Source organism: Jaculus jaculus, chromosome 13 (assembly GCF_020740685.1).
Source record: "Jaculus jaculus isolate mJacJac1 chromosome 13, mJacJac1.mat.Y.cur, whole genome shotgun sequence".
NCBI classification, from domain to species: Eukaryota; Metazoa; Chordata; class Mammalia; order Rodentia; family Dipodidae; genus Jaculus; species Jaculus jaculus.
In genome coordinates, this window is record NC_059114.1 from 29,599,861 (window position 1) to 29,616,672 (window position 16,812).

The 16,812-nt window shown below is 47.1% G+C and overlaps 1 long non-coding RNA gene across 2 annotated transcripts in view; it reads left to right on the forward strand.

Annotated features, from left to right (window-relative positions):
- LOC123454222 overlaps positions 1-14,765 on the forward strand; it is a 35,532-nt gene extending 20,767 nt beyond the window's left edge. The window contains exon 4 of one of the 2 annotated variants that reach the window (XR_006633218.1): positions 14,388-14,765. This is a non-coding gene — a long non-coding RNA (uncharacterized LOC123454222). Of the gene's footprint in view, positions 1-5,464; positions 5,561-14,387 lie in introns of those variants that run through there. The other variant, XR_006633219.1, reaches the window with a different exon arrangement.
- The last annotated feature ends 2,047 nt before the right edge of the window (positions 14,766-16,812 follow it).

The following is a 16,812-nucleotide window of genomic DNA, read 5'->3' on the forward strand; positions in this document are numbered from 1 at the left end:
GGGTGGCCTTGAACTCACAGTGATCCTCCTACCTCTGCCTCCTGAGTGCTGGGATTAAAAGTGTGCACCACAGATACACTCTCCTGTTGCTATGGTCCACCTTATGTTGTCCAGGGGGTGATGTTCCCTCTCTGCTCATGCCATCATTTTCCCCTGCCATCGTGGAGCTTCCCCTCGAGCCTACAGGCTTTTTTTCCCAAAAGCTGCTCTTGGTTGGGTGATTTCTACCAGCAATGCTGAACCGGACTGCAACAGTAAAGTGGTACCAGGAATGGGGTTGCTGGTAGATACCTGACTGTGTGGCTTTGGCCTTTTGGACCTGATTTTCAAGAGGAATGTGGGAGGATTTGAAACCTTGGCCTAAGAGATGCCTTGCAGTGCTGTAAGTACAGCTTGATGGACTATTCTGGACTGAGCTGTAAGACTTGAATGCAGTAAGAACTATGGACTGTGATATTTGCCTTATGAGGGTGAGAAAGAGCTTTGCCTGGACTGGGCTAGAAGCAGCTTGTGTGAAAAGCTTGTTGTTATGCCTGTGTCCTGAGAAGTTGTGCAGGGTTGCTCTGCGTAGAAATGAACTGGTGTGAGCCAAGGGATATGGCACAGAAAGAAAAATCTTTGGGTGAACTGTTGCCCATTCAGCTGCCACTGAGAGATTACAACCTTTGAGACTGGGCCAGCTGACCTGCGCTAGGGCAACAAGAAGAATGTCAACTCTTTTGAAGGGGTCTGAGTGCTCAAGGAGTCCTGTCCTTCAAAGTCTGCTTTATTCCCCCCTGGATTAACAAATTGGCACCCTACCTGGTATTATAGAGTACAAGAAATGCTGGAAAGAGGGTCATTGAGTTTACAACACGGTCTTGTGTTTTGGAAATGGCCATGGGCAGTGTGAAGCAGGTTTGCTGGTTGCCTGCATGGAGACCCCATGGGGCCATGAAGAAAAAATGAATAAAAGAAGAGAGAAATAAAAAAGTGTGCGCCGCCATGCCCAGCCCTACTCTTTTTCTTTTAATCTAGTCCTCTCCCACCCCTCCATGACACTACCTTTAAACTAATACCGGTGGTTTCTTAGCAGCCAAGGTGGTATTTTTTTCTTTCGTACCTTCTTTTCTTCCTTTTTCTTTCCTTCTTTTCTCCCTCCCCCTTCTTTCCTTCCTCTTTCTTTCTTTCTTTCTCTTTCTTTGGAAGGGTCTCATTCTAGCCGAGGCTGGCCTTTAACTCATGGCTATCCTCCTACTTCAGTCTTTGGAATGCTAGGATTATAGGTGTGAACCACGATGCCTGTCTTGTGTCACTCTTTCAACAAAGCCCTAAGTACTTAGTATGGAGCTGGTCACTGGTTGGAGCTAAAAATCACACTTTAGGGCTTGTGCCCTGGCAAGAGAGGCGAAAAGCCCTTATCATATTTCACCAACTAGTTAGTCACTGTTAATCTCTTCCCGGAAGCAGGGAGGCTTTGTGCTGTAAACCGGAGCTGGGGTTATTCCTCCCACCCCCACTTGAGGTCTCGGGAGATAGCCTGGATTTGATCTCCCTCTAAGGACCACCAAAGACATTTTCCCTGAAAGAACTGAACAGGTAGTGCAACTATCCTGGCAGTAGCAAAGATATCCTAAAGAGACTGGTGCCCTGGAATAATGTACTAGGTAGCAGGTAGGGTGGAAGGTAGAGACTGCTGGGCGTGCTACTCAGAGCTGCAGGAGAATGGGGCTGATAATTCTCTCACCTTGATTCTTTTTTTGAGAGAGAGAAAGAAGCAAAGAGACAGACAGACAGATAATGGCCACACCTGCAAACACACGAACTCCAGACACATGCACCACCTTGTGCATCTGGCTTACTTGGGTCCTGGGGAATCAAATGTAGGTCCTTTGGCTTTGCAGGCAAGTTCCTTAACCACTAAGCCATCTCCCCAGTCCTCTTGATCCTCTTTTATTGCTGGACCAAATGGGAACCCAAGGACACTCCTTCCATTTCTTTTCATTACCCTGTTTGCCCGCATTGCAAACTCAGCTTTTGAATTCCTTTCTTAAGCTAACTCAAACATTCCAGCGCTCTGGGAAACGGTTTCAGATATCTGAGAGCTTTGTCAGCACGAGAGAACATTTTAGCATTGCTTACTGGTAATGCATGAAACTGGTACCACAGGTTCTGAAGACGTAGAACTTTACAGTCAGTTTTAAGCATCACATAAACAAGGAGGTAGTTGTTGTGGACATCTCTCACCCTAGCACTCAGGAGGATGAGCCAGGAAGATCACAGATTGCTTGAGGCTAGCATGGGCTACATAGTGAGCCTCTCAAAAAGAAAAAGAAGCAGGCGTGGTGGTGCACGCCTTTAACCCCAGCACTCAGGAGGCAGAGGTAAGAGGATCACTGTGAGTTCAAGGCCACCCTGAGACTACATAGTGAATTCCATGTCAGCCTGAACCAGAGTGAAACCCTACCTCAAAAAACAAAAAAACAAAAAAAAAAGAAAGAAAGAAAGAGCGAGCTGGAGAAATGGCTTAGTAGTTAAGGCACTTGCTTGCAAAGCCAAAGGACTCAGGTTTGATTCCCCAGTACACATGTAAAGCCAGATGCACAATGTGGTGCATGTGTCTGGGGTTCATTTCTTGTGGCTAGAGGCCCCGGCTTGCCTGTCCCCTCTGTCCAGCTCTCTATCAGATAAATAGATAAAATATATTTTTTTTTAAAGAAGAGGAGGGAGTGCTGGAGAGATGGCTCAGTGTTTAAAGGCATTTGTTTGCAAAGCCTAACTGTCCAGGTTCAGTTCCATAGTACCCACATAAGGCTGTTTGCTTCTCTTTCTCCCTTAAATAATAAATACAAAAATTAATTAGATATTAAAAAAAAGAAAGGGGGAGAGGAGAAGAGAAAAAAGAGGAGAAGGGAAGGGAAGGAGGTGACTGTTGGCTTGACCTGCAGAGTTGAAGGCCCCATGCTACTCACAGATAACTTCTTTTATCTTATTATTAATTACTATTATCATTTTAGGGTAGGGTCTCACTCTAGCCCAGGCTGATTTGGAATTCACTATGTAGTCTCAGGATGACCTCAAACTCCTGGGAATCCTCCCACCTCTGCCTCTAGAGTGCTGGGATTAAAGATGTGTGCCACCATGCCTGGCTAATGTCTTCTTTTAAATATTTTACTTTATTTATTTGACGGAGAGAGAGAGGGAGAGAGAGAGGGAGAGAAAGGCCTCTAGCCACCACAAATGAACTCCAGACACATGTGCCTCTTTGTGCATTTGGCTTTATGTGGGATCTGGGGAATCCAACCTGGGTCCATAGGCTTTGCAGACAAGCACCTTAACTGCTGAGCCATCTCTGTCGCCTGATAGCATCTTTTAAAATCATTACAGTGATGTGGGCAGGACTATGATCTCTGCCCTCTTTTTAATAAAAATATGTGGTACTGAGGATTGAACCCAGGGCCTCACACATGCTAGGCAAGCTCTCTCCCATTGAGCTACATTGCTAGCTTTCTTCTCACTTTTTTTTTTTGAAGTAGGGTGTCATTCTAACCCAGGCTGACCTGGAATTCATGATGTAGTATCTTTTCAGTTTTTATTTTGAGAGAGGGTCTCACTGGGTTGCCCCAGGCTGGTCTTCTTGAATTGAGATCCTCCTGCCTTAGCTCCCCATTTTACAGTGGAAGAAGGAGGTGGAGCCCCGGGTCGTTTGCTCAGTGTCACCAGCTGGCAGGGAGGGAGGGATTCAGATCCAGGCGGTGGTGGCTCATCTGCACCGTCAGCATGACTGGGTTTGGAATCCCCTAGGGCACCCCCTTCTGAGGGTCTGTGAGAGTGTTTCCAGAGGGGACTGGCTGAGGAGGGAAGCCCCAGGGGCTGGGGGTCCCAGGCTGAATAAAAGAAATAAAAGGAAGTGAGCCGGGCGCCGGCATTCACCTGTCTCCGCTTCCTGACTGTGGACACCGTGGGAGCAGTGGCTTCCTGCTGCCGCTGCGGTCTTCTCGGCCATGATGCGCTGGATCCGCTCAAACCTCGAGCTAAAATGAGCCCTCCCTTTTAAAAAATTATTTATTTATTTATGAGAGAGAGGGAAAGAGAGAGAGAGAGAGAGGGAGAGAATGGGTGCACCAGGGCCTCTAGCCACTGCAAACAAACTCCAGATACATGCGCCACCAAGGGCATCTGGCTTACATGGGTTCTGGGGAGTCAAACCTGTGCTTTGTAGGCAAATGCTTTAACCACTAAGGCATCTCTCCAACCCTAAACCCTCCTTTCCTTAAGCTGCTTTTGTCAGGCATTTTGTCACAGCAATGAGGACAGTAAGTAATATACTGTATAAATAATATGTATATTAGTTATATATTATAACAATATATTATATATATATTACATATTTAATACCTAGCTAAGAGCTATTTCTGATGAACTCAGAGTTACGCCTTACATGACCTCAAGCTGCATATAAGGTACTCTAATCACAAAATTTAATCAGAGGCCCAATATTAAAGGACAAGAGCCAGACCTACAACTAAGTGCGTGGCACAAGTACATGACAGAATTGCAGACTGTGTTGAGAGAAAAGCTGGAAGGAAGTCCTCCCAAGTATTGACAGCAAATGTGCTCGATGGGAGAACCAAGGATGTTTCCCTGGCTTCTTAAGTTATTTATTTATTACAGAGAGGGAGAGAAAGAGACAGAGTGTGAGAATGGGCATGCCAGGGCCTCTAGCCACTGCTAACGAACTCCAGATGCATGTGCCACCATGTACATCTGGCTTATGTGGGACCTGGAGAATAGAACCTGGGTCCTTAGGCTTCACAGGCATGCACCTTAACCGCTAAGCCATCTCTCCATCCCTGCCTTCTTTTTACTTTTTTATTAGTTCCATTTTTTCCCCTTTCACAAACATGATAGATTTTATAAATTAAAAAAAAAAAAGTTTGTGGGAGGGCAGGTTGGGACAAAGCAGAAAGGAATTCAGCCTTGAAGGAAAACAGATTTATAGATATTTTGAACAAAGAGCTATACAGGGCTAGAAAGAGGTAGGTGTTACTGAAACTTCACTCCCCACGGAGTCTGAGGAAGCCTTTGTGTTGTGGGCCTGTCACTTTCTGATTGGCAGCTTGTGGCAGTGCCCTGCAGAGCCGGGTCTTGGCAAAATGCCCCAGAGTTAGCTGAGCCAGGGCAGGGCTGCCTCTTCTGCCTCCTTCCATGGTATCAGCTTCATTCTCCTCAGAGACTGGTTTGAGGTGGTCTGGGGGGACCAGTGGCCTTTTCCCTAAGACATACCCACATATGAGGTCCTTGGCAGCAGGTGTGGAGTGGGAAATCCCTAGCCTCAGCCCCATTACAGCCTGAACAAAGCCTCATCTTTACCATGCTCCCCTCAGCCCCCAAAGGATGAGCCCTTTCTCTGGTCATAGAAGCTTGCTATAAACCCGGCCTCAGTGAAGTGCCCTAAGTCACTCCTTTCTGTTGTGCCCTGTAGGACCCACTTCCCTGGATCTGACCTTGACATAGGGACTGGAATGTAACCCACACCACTGTCTGTGCCTGCCTGAGCCCGCCCCAGTCCTCTTGCTTTGTGTAGGTGACAGACTCATAGTCTACCTTGTGGCATGAGCAAATGTCGATTCACTCCACACAAGGAAATCATTGCACCCAAGCCCAACTTGGTGAGGTTGATTAGGGTCATGTCCATAAGCCTGGGCGAGGGGGTATGGTACTGGGTAAAGAAGGACTGGGATAAGAGGTCACCAAGGAAAATGAGCTGTGTCTCCTGATGTTCAGATGTCTCTTTGTACTTGAACATCCTCAGAGCTGCAGTTAGGTTGTCCAACTACGTCAGGAAGTAGGGGGTGAGGACATTGGCCATTCAGTGCACTGACACACAGTCTGCATCCTCAAGCGGCCTGACCGGCCTCAGGAGATGGTGCGGTGGGTAAAGTGCCTCCGCATCATCTGTGTAAGGGCCAAGTGGGCAGGGGGCCCACCTGGGATCCCAGCACTTGGGAGGTGGAGACAGAGACCCCTGGGCAAGCTGGCTAACTTGAATTGCTGACAGGTGAGCTCTGGATTCAAGTGAGAGATAGTGTTTCAATAAATAAGGTGGGGCTGGAGAGATGGCTTAGCGGTTAAGCACTTGCCTGTGAAGCCTAAGGACCCTGGTTCAAGGCTCGATTCCCCAGGACCCACGTTAGCCAGATGCACAAGGGGGTGCATGCATCCGGAGTTCGTTGGCAGTGCCTGGAGGCCCTGGCATGCCCATTCTCTCTCTCTCCCTCTCCCTTTCTCTCTCTGCCTCTTTCTCTGTCTGTTGCTCTCAAATAAATAACAACAACAACAACAAAAAATAATAAATAAGGTGGAAGGAGCTACGTCTGGCCTCCACATACATGCACACACATGTGCTTTGAATGTGCACATGTAAATGCAGGAACCTGAGGTCACTAGAACACTGTGGTTCTCACTATCCTTTTGTGGGCTTTTCTAGTGGATCATGAGAGGAAATACCTAAAAGGGAGATCCAGTCCACCATGATTTGGGAGGGGAAAAAAGGGCTCTGCTTCCTCACTGTGGAAGGAATGTGATCAGCTGCCTCAGGCTCCTGCTGCCTCGTGGATTCTCCCGTCTGGCACTGTGGGCTGGAACTGTCTTGTCAGGGATTTTGTTTCAGCAAGGAGACATTGACTAAGACATACCCCAACAGACACACACACACACACACACACACACACACACACACACGATTTTTATTTATTTATTTGAGGCGGGGGGAGAGAGAAAGAGGCTATAGAGAGAAAATGGGCACATCAGGGCCTCTAGTGACTGAAAATGAACTCCAGACACATGTGCCACCAGGTGCATCTGGCTTACTTGGGACCTGGAGAATAGAACCTGGGTCCTTTTGGCTTTTTAGGCAATCACCTTAACCACTAAGCCATTTTTCCAGCCCCCAACACACACACACATATATAAAGTATTTTTCCCTGAGGTAGGATCTCGCTCTAACCCAGGCTGACCTGGAATTCACTATGTAGTCTCAGGGTGTCCTCGAACTCATGGCGATCCTCCTACCTCTGCCTCCTGAGTGTTGGGATTAAAGGTGTGCACCACCATGCCTGGCTATTTGGCGGGGGTGGGTAGGGTTTCACTCTAGCCCAGGCTGACAGGAATTTACTATGTAGTCTCACAGTGGCCTTGAACTTACAGCAATCCTCCTACCTCTGCCTCTCAAATGCTGGAATTAAAGGTATTCACTACCACACCTGGCTCCCAGCATATTTTATTATGATTGAGTCTGGTGGATGCTTTCCAACATTTAACAGTGTAGTAAACTACAATTACTTGAATCGAGTATTTGAGTGAATTAATTGTATAATTTGGACATACTCTTTTTTAAAAAATACTTTATTTATTTATTTGAGAGAGAGAGAGAAGAAGAAGAGGCAGATAGAGAGAGAGAGAGAGAATGGGCACACCAGGGCCTCTAGCAAATGAACTCCAGACACATGCTCCCCCTTGTGCATCTGGCTTACGTGGGTCCTGGGGAATCGAACCAGGGCCCTTAGGCTTTGCAGGCATATGCCTTAACCAGTAAGCCATTTCCTCAGCCCCAAGCATACTCTTTTTAAAAAATGTTTTTATCCCAGAATTTGGGAGGCAGAAGTAGGAGGATCGCCATGAGTTCGAGGACACCCTGAGACTACATAGTGAATTCCAGATCAGCTTGGGCCAGACTGAGACCCTACCTCGAAAAACCAAAAAAAAAAAAAAAAAGTTTAAAATTTTTTTTGCACATGGTATGTATATGTGGTGTGTCTGTAGTATATGTGTGTGTGTGTAGATGCCTGCACCCCATGCACACGTATGTAGAATCCAGAGTAAACTTCTGGGTGCTCCCTTCTATTGCTCTTCTGCTTTGCCCAGCTTTTATGTGGGTGCTGGGGACCAAACTTGGGTCCTCATGCATGTGCAGCAAGCACTTTTACCCACCAAGCATCTCCCCTAAAGAACTATGATACTGGGCAGCAGGATGGCCCCTCCTGGGAGCAGCAAACTGGCCTAGCTGTCCATCCATAGGCGCAGGGGCACAGGGCACTGGGCAGAAAAGGTGTCAGTGAGGCCAAAGCACCCAGCATGCGAGTTCAGGCGACCTGGGTGACAGGCAGGCTGAGGCCCCTTTCAGGAAGCACCTGCTGGGGCAGAGCTGTCCCCAGAGCTTTGTCCAGGTGTCTGGTCCTTAAGGAATTTCTGGGCTGAAATTAACAGTCACATCCATGAGACAGAAATGTGGGTTGAGCAAGCTCACCCACCTTGTGCCAGGCAGAGGTGTTTTTCTAAAGATGAACCCCACGCAAGCATGGGTGCTCTCCTCTTGTCTGTGGGCCTGCGAGAAACTGTCCCCTAGGATTCCTCCTAGGATTCTCCTAGGATTGACTCCACTTAAAACTGCCAGTGTCCAGTGGGGAATACGAATTGCTTTCCAGGAAGGGAGACCATTTATTTGCTTTTTTTTTTTTTTTTTGACAGGCTCTCATTTTACAGCCCAGGCTGTTTTTAAACTCTCCATCATCCTGCCTTGCTTCTTTTGCACTGGAATCACAAGCATGGGCCATGACACCTGAAGGAAGGAGGGTCTGCTCTGCACTTGCCTGCCCATTCCCCCCCCCCTTCCTTCCTTTCTCTCCCCTCCCTCCTTCCCTCCCTTCCTTCTTTCCCTCTCTTCTTTCTTTTCCTTCCTTCCCTCTTTCCTTCCCCTTCCTTCTCCTCCCGCCCTCATTTTTCCCTTCCTTTCCTCCTTCTTTTCCCTGCTTTTCTTCCCTTTCCCCCTTCCTTCCTTCCTTCCTTCCTTTTCTTTCTTTTTGTGTGTATGTATGTGTATGATGCATATGTGTGTGTTCATGTGTGTGTGTGTGTATATAGCATACATGTGAGGTGAGAGGACAACCTCTGTGTCAGCCTTCACCTTCTGCCATGCTTGAGATAGGGACTCATGCCGGTCACCTGCTGTGTCCGCCAGGCTAGCTGGCCCCGAGTTTCTGAAAGATTCTCCTGACTCCATCTCCCACTTGGCTATAGGCATGCTGGGACTATAGACACACAGTACTGTGTCTGCTTTATTGGGTTCTGGTACTCACATTTGTGCTGAAAGTGCTTTATGCACTGAGTCATCTCCATGTGGAAGGAGGGTCTTATGCTTTATTAGAGTTTATTTTTATAATTTTTGGTTTGTTTTTAGAGAGAGAGAGAGAAATGGTGTGTCAGTGTCTCAGTCAGTGCAATCAAACACTTGTGCTACCTTAGCGTACACGTGCGACCTTGCACTTGCGTCACCTTTGTATATCTGGCTTATGTGGGATCTGGAGAGAGAGATCAAACATGGGTTCTTAGGCTTCTCAGGCAAGCACCTTAACCTCTAAGCCATCTCTCTAGACCAATTTTTAATGTTTTATTTATATTTATTTATTTGAGAGAGAGAAAGAGGCAGAGAGAGAGAGAGAATGGGTGACCCAGGGCCTCCAGCCACTGCAAACAAACTCCAAATGCATATGCCCCTTTGTGCATCTGGCTTATGTGGGTCCTGGGGAATAGAACCTTGGTCCTTTGGCTTTGCAGGCAAGTGCCTTAACCACTAAGCCACCTTTCCAGCCCTATTTTTCTAATATTTTTAAAAAAATATTTTTATTTGCAAGGAGGGGGATGGAGGGAAGAAGCATTGCAGAGTCTCTTGCCACTGCAAATGAATTCTTGCATCATCTTGCCTTCCCCTTTTTAAGCTCCAGACATCTCAGCACTCTAGACCATGCATCTATCACAACCAAAGAGCCATCGCGCCATGAGAATAACAAGGGTGGCTGTGTGCCACTACACCCGTGTTGACAGAAGGGCTAGGTGTGGTGGCTCACGCCTTTAATCCCAGCACTGGGAAGGTTGAGGTAGGAGAAGTATGAATTCAAGGCCAGCCTGAGCTACAGAGTGAGTTCCAGGTCAGCCTGTGCTAGAATAAGACCCTGTCTCAAAGAAACAAAGCCTTTACTGACACAGAGTAAAGGGTGTAGCCCAGTGGGCTGCCATCTTGGCATTCTCTTAGCACCGTCCTCGGTAGGTAGTCCCTGTCTAATCGGCGGGCACGGGAAGCAGGAGTGGTGGGGCTCCCCCCCCTTGTTCTGGATCGGGACTGCCTATGAAACTACGCAGGACAAAGTCACAGGTCTCCTGGAGCCCAAAAGGAGAACCAGCTTTGGCTGGTGCTGTGTAGATTTCCTGTTAGTTTCACATAGTCAAAGCAAGCTTTATAAACACACAGCAAGCCAGGGGTCACAGCTGGAAGCATTTTCCTGGGAAATTCAGAGTTGTCAAAGGAATTTATCCTGCATTTCACTGTAATTGGTTAATTTATGCTTTACTTACCTTGTGGATAGGCTCTGAACTCTAAGGCTGGGCCCTGCTTCCTTTTTCTGCTCAGGAAAACATATATGTCTCTTTAGGCTTGAAAGCGTAAAAAGAAAAAAAAAAGATAGTGAGAGAGAAATGCAGCTTCAGACTAAACTTTCTACCTCTCACAGTGAGCAGCTCCCAGCCTCCCCTCCTTTAAGTCAAATAAAACTACTTTCTGTGGAGAACATTCAGCCACAGGATGTGGAATTCATCTGGGACAAAGCAGCTGGTGGTCAAATGCCAGGAGCCTTTTAGATCTTCTGCTTCTGGTCTGGAAGCCAAGGGGCCATCCTGGTTATATTGGGACCTCATTGATTGGGATCTAGGGGTCCCAGGCTGGGCTGGGCTGCCCTTTCCCTGTGCATGGTGCTGCATATGGAACCTGTATGTGCCGCACCCCCACACTAGGGGCTGACAAGGCTTACATCTTCAAATACAACAGCCCTGGAGCCCATGAATGCCGACAAGGGTGGTAATAGTAATAATGAAACATTAGGGGCTGTGAAGCGCATGTCTGTGAAGCCGAAGGACCTCTGTTTGAGGCTCGGTTCCCCAGGTCCCACGTTAGCCAGATGCACAAGGGGGCGCACGCGTCTGGAGTTCGTTTGCAGTGGCTGGAAGCCCTGGCGCGCATATTCTCTCTTTCGCTCTCTATCTGCCTCTTTCTCTCTCTGTCTGTCACTCTCAAATAAATAAATAAAAAATAAACAAACGAAAAAAAGAAACATTAATCTTCTAGCACTTTTTAGGGATAACTTTTATGTCTTTATTTTATCTTTTTGGTATTTTGAGGTAGGGTCTCATTCTAGCCCAGGCTGACCTTGAACTCTGTAGTCCTAAACTGGCCTTGAACTCACCAGGATTCTCCTATTTCTGCCTCCCAAGTGCTGTGATTAAGCATGGGCTACTATGCCTGACGATCTATATTTTTTATATATTTTATTAATTAATTTATTTGAGGGAGAGAAAGAGGCAGAGAGTGAGGGTGAGTATGGATAGGCCAGGGTCTCCTGCCACTGCAAACAAATTCCAGACACATGTACCACTTTGTGTTTGTGGCTTTACGTGGGTACTGGGAAATCAAGCCCAGGCCACTGAGCCATCTTTCCAGCCCTAGAGATAACTTTTAATTCACACCAGTCTGATGCTATGGTAGATGCAGAGTGGACATCGCACCCCAGCAGGAGACACCAGGGTGCAGCTTAAACTTGTCACCTGCAGCCCAGTGGTGGCATGCAGTGGCTCTCTGTTTCTCTCTCTCTTCCTCTCATTCACTCCCCAGGTTCCTATTCTCTTTAGCTCACTTCCTACCTCCTCCCTGTCTTTCAATTAAAAGCCCTTCTTTACCTTAAGAAGGCACATTAAAAAAAATCTTGCAAAAATTATAGACTGTACAGGAGGTATCAGCTCTTCTTGGCTCTGTTTCCCATGTAGCTAAATCCCATGTGAAAAATCTAGGCATGGAGGCACATGCCTATAATCCCAGCACTGGGGAGGCTGAGGGAGGAGGAGTGCCAGGAGTTCAAGTTTGAGGCCAGCCTGGGCTAGAGTGAGAACTTGCCTCAAAAAAAAAAAAAAAAAAAAAAAAAAGGATGGCTTAGTGGCTTGATAGCCTAGGTTTGATTCCCTGTACTCACATAAAGCCAGATGCACAAAGTGGTACATACATCTGGAGTTCTTTTACAGTGGCAAGAGGCCTGCTGTGCCCATATTCACAACACTCTCTTTTTAAAATCTCTTTCTCAAATGAATGAATGAACATTAAGATGTTATGAATAAGCCACATGGAACCCTACTTTTCTCTAACTAATAATACATATATGAATTTACATATGTTGAAAAGAGTTTGGGCAGAAGTGTTCCATGTAGATGTATAATGTTGTACCCAGAAGCCATAGATTGTTACTAGAAAAATTTCAGTGCCAAGAGTGGGATACCTTCCAGTGAGCTGTTGGCCAGGGAGGTCCTTGATGCCTCTAAAACATCACAGGCCATTGCCAAGGCTCTTGGTTGCCCATCAGAACAAGATGGTAAGACCCTGTTATTGAAAACTTCACATGCTTGGGCTTCAGGCTGCTGCAAAATCAAGGTGGAGCTAAACTCAAAACCTCCTCCCTGTTGACTAGCTGTCAGGATGCTGGAAAGAGCAATGTGGCCTGTTGGAGGAAAAAAGTGACCAACGATGTTGACCAGTAGTGGACCCTGCAAGCTTTATGGCTGGCCAGCCAGGCCAAATGTAACAAATGGTCTTGAAGGAAACCAATTGTTCTCTGCTTGGATTTAAGGCCCTTTCCACAGGAGGAAATTCATGCCTGAAAACCTTGTCAAAAACCCTATGGCTACCTGGTGTTGTGGCACATGCCTTAAATCCAGTACTCTGGAGGCTGAAGTAAGAGGATCACTGTAAGTTTTGGATAATAGAGTGAGTTCTAGGTCAGCCTGGGCTAGAGTGAGACCCTACCTCACAAACAAACAAACAAACAAAAATCCCAACAAAACACCAAAATGAGGTTGGAGAGATGGTTCAGCCATTAAGGTGCTTGCCTGCAAAACCTAACAACTGGGGTTTGATTCCCCAGTACCCACATACAGCTTGATGCATCTGGAGTCTGTTTGCAGTGGCCAGAGGTCCTAGCATGTTCATTCTCTGTGTGTGTGTGTCTGTCTGTCTGTCTTTCTGTTTCTCTCTGCTTTCAAATAAATAAATTTTAAAAAAAATTTAAAAAGCCTATGGCTGAAGAGGTCATAAGTCTTACGGAGGAACTACTACTGTTGTCTGTCTAAATGCACATATTGTGTCCATCAAAACTGCTCTATAAACACTTATGTTTATGCATATATATTAATGCTACTCTCTCTTTTGGTTAGAGAAGATTGCAGTGATCGTAGGATGACTCAAACTTGCCATAGTGCCGAGAAGTGGCAGAGGAGTGCTCAGCACTGAAACATCTCTATCACACTTTCCAAGGCTCAGGGACCATTGCAGAAGAGGTGGTAGAAAGTAAGAACCAGAGAGGAGGACTGCTTATAATACTGTCTTCTAGACACAAAGTGGCCTTGGTACTCATGACCTCACAGCGGCTGACACTACCTACATAAGACCTGCATAATGGAAGGGGGAAAATGATGACATCAAAATAGAAGAGAGACTAGCTGGAAAGTACAAGGGATGCAATGGAGGGGGATTTAGGAGGGGGGAAGAAGAGGGATGGGAAGGGATTATGATCAGGGTATATTACTTATATTTATGGAAGTTGTCAATAAGCTTAAAATTGAAAAAAAAAAGTGCAGTTGCAGAACCAGGAGCTCCATAGGGCCACAGGTGCACCCTATTCTGTCATTGACCCTTTCCCTTTCAGTGCATGTCTCTATGTAAGTTTCTAGATTCATAGCTTTCTAACTTGTTCAGAGATCGTGTGTCTAACATTTCTGCACTTCTGGGACGAAGAGTCCTTTTTTCCCCATAGCGGGGTTATTCTGCTGGGCCTGGGGCCCTCTTGCCAGGCTGCCTGTGGGAAGAGGATAGAATGAGGCCTCACATACCTCATGGTTTATTTTCAGTAATGAGGGGAGGGGAGGCTGGGGTGACATCACACTGTTAGTGCTCTGAGGGCAAATCTGATGAGAGAGCTGTTCACACCTCTGCCAGGGTGAACTTGGTCCCAGCCTGAGAATGGCCACCCATCAGGTGGTCAGCCTCTAGCTGGTGGTCTTGACTAAGGCCTTTGTGATGGGTATAACTCATGGGGCCATGCTTGTTGGGTGGGGAGCACTGCCCTCAGGGAGAGGAAAGTGTTGCTTCTGCACTGCTTAGAGTCCATGTTCTGGAAATTTCTATGATGTCATAGTGATGGATTTCTGGGTCTGAGTCAGTTTCAGCATGCATTCAGGATTGGGGAACCTCTTTTTCAGGGTTCAGTCTGCAACTGTTAACTCACCGGCTTCCTTTCCTTCCCTCCTTCCATCTCCAGCCTTGTGATTACAGTTGTAACAGCTCAGCACTTGCCTTTTCCAATTGGCAAAGGGGAACCCAGTGTCAGAGGTAGCCAGACTTGCTAGTCAGCTGACCTGAGGGTTGTCCTGGAGATTCTAGGTCCACTGCATGGACCTTCAAGGTGGAAAAAGGAGGCAGCATGGAGTCCTTCATGATGGCTGTGCAACAGTCAGCAGCTACGGTGGCTTTGGAAAGACCAGGGCAGCAGTGAGAAGTTGGAAAACACCAGGAGTGGCTTTCCTCCCAGAGGCCAACCTACCACCACTTCATTACCGCCTGGCCAGACTCTGACAGACTTTCCCCGTTCCTCGCCTCTGCTCCTCAAATGCTCGGGATGAAACCCAGGGCCGATGCATGCCAGGCAAGTGCTCTACCACCTAGTTACGTCCTCAGCCCCTCATGCCAAACTTCTGATCTCAAAAACTATAGTGATAATAAATAAATCCCAGCACTTGGGAGGCAGAGAGCATTGCCATGAGTTCGAGGCCACCCTGAGACTACATAGTGAATTCCAGGTCAGCCTGGGCTAGAGTGAGACCCTACATTGACAAACAAAACAAAACAAAACAAAACAAAACAAAACAAAGAGTGTCAAGTGGAAAAAGCACCCAGTAATACATCAGGAGAAGGAATGAAAATAGGAAGTCTCAGGCATCCTTGGTCATGGGACACAGAGAAGAGGAGGTGATGGTTTGGAGTCAAGGGTGGAGACTCCATGCTGAGCGGAGACCAGAAAGTTTCATCCTGGGGCATGGTGAAGAAGGGTCACTGCACTGGTGATGAGCTGGGACATCCTGGGGAAGAGCTGAGGTAGGTGAGTGTAAATCCAGATGTGCTACAGCTATAAACTCATTTAAAACACTAAGGAAGCCAGGCGTGGTGGCGCACGCCTTTAATCCCAGCACTTGGGAGGCAGAGGTAGGAGGATCGCCGTGAGTTCAAGGCCAGCCTGAGACTATATAGGGAATATCAGGTCAGCCTGAGCTAATGTGAGACTCTACCTCAAAAAAAAAAAAAATGCTCAAGAAATCCCAGGGTGTAAATGACTTCATCCATTATTTTCTGGTTGCACCCATGTTGAGATGGTGTGGTGGTTTGATTCAGGTGTCCCCCATAAACTTAGGTGTTCCGAATGCTAGATTCCTAGCTGATGGAGATTTGGGAATTACCGCCTCCTGGTGGCAGTGTATTGTTGGGGGCGGGCTTATGGGTATTATTGCCAGAGTCCTCTTGCCAGTGTTTGGCACACTGTCCTCTTGCTATTGTCCACCTTATGTTGGCCAGGGGGTGATGTCCACCCTCGGCTCATGCCATCATTTTACCCTGCCATCATGGAGCTTCCCCCTTGACCCTGTAAGCCAGAATAAACCTCTTCTCCCCGCCCCCCACCCAAGCTGCTCTTGGTTGGGTGATTTCTGCCAGCAATGCGAACCTGATTGTAACAACTTTTTTTTTTTTTTTTCGAGGTAGAGTCTCAATCTGGTCCAGGCTGACCTGGAATTAACTATGTAGTCTCAGGGTGGCCTCAAACTAATGGAGATCCTCCTTCCTTTGCCTCCCAACTGCTGGGATTAAAGGCGTGTGCCACCATGCCCAGTGTAACAACTTTAAAAAATTTTTTTATTTATTTGAGAGAGAGAAAGACAGAGAGAGAGAGAGAGAGAGAGAGAGAAAATGGGTGCACCAGGCCCTCTAGCCACTGCAAAGAAACTCCAGATGCATGCCACCCCCTGTGCATCTGGTTTATGTGGGTCCTGGGGAATTGAACCTAGGTCCTGTGGCTCTGCAAGCAAGTGCCTTAACTGCTTAACTCCAGCCCTGCAACAACTTCTTAAATATCTCATCTCTTTTCACTTTTTAAAATGTGTCAACTAGCAAATTTGTTGGATGGCAAAGCTCATTCTGATTGGACATCTGAACCACATAAACAGGCTTGGCATGTGTGTGTAACTCTCTTCATCCCTTTTCTCCTGGTGCCCGAGTCTCCTGGTCCTTACATTAACAGGCTCTCTCCTTTTCCAGGCTGGCTGGGAAGTGGGGGATTTCTTCTTCTCCAGGCACTTTTGTGTCTTGTTTGTGGGTGCTTTCTCACTTTGCCACATGGATGATATCTAAGTGCTGAGTCCTTTACTATCCTATCTCAGCCTTTTCCTGACCCCTGTGAAGGTGAAGGGCTTGTGCTCTCGTGTTCCGCTTTCCGTGTGCGTGTGCATGTGCGTGTGCTTCTCCCGACTCTTCTGGCCTGGGCTGTGTGCATGTGTGTGACCCGAGCCTTCTTTCCTGGAGAGCTCTCTGTGTGAGACTGGCTCTCTCCTCTCTCTCCTCTCCAGCCAGGCAAGGAGGAGCATCCTTTCTGGCTTGCCTTCCCCTGGATCCTAAAATAACCTTCATAATTCATAATT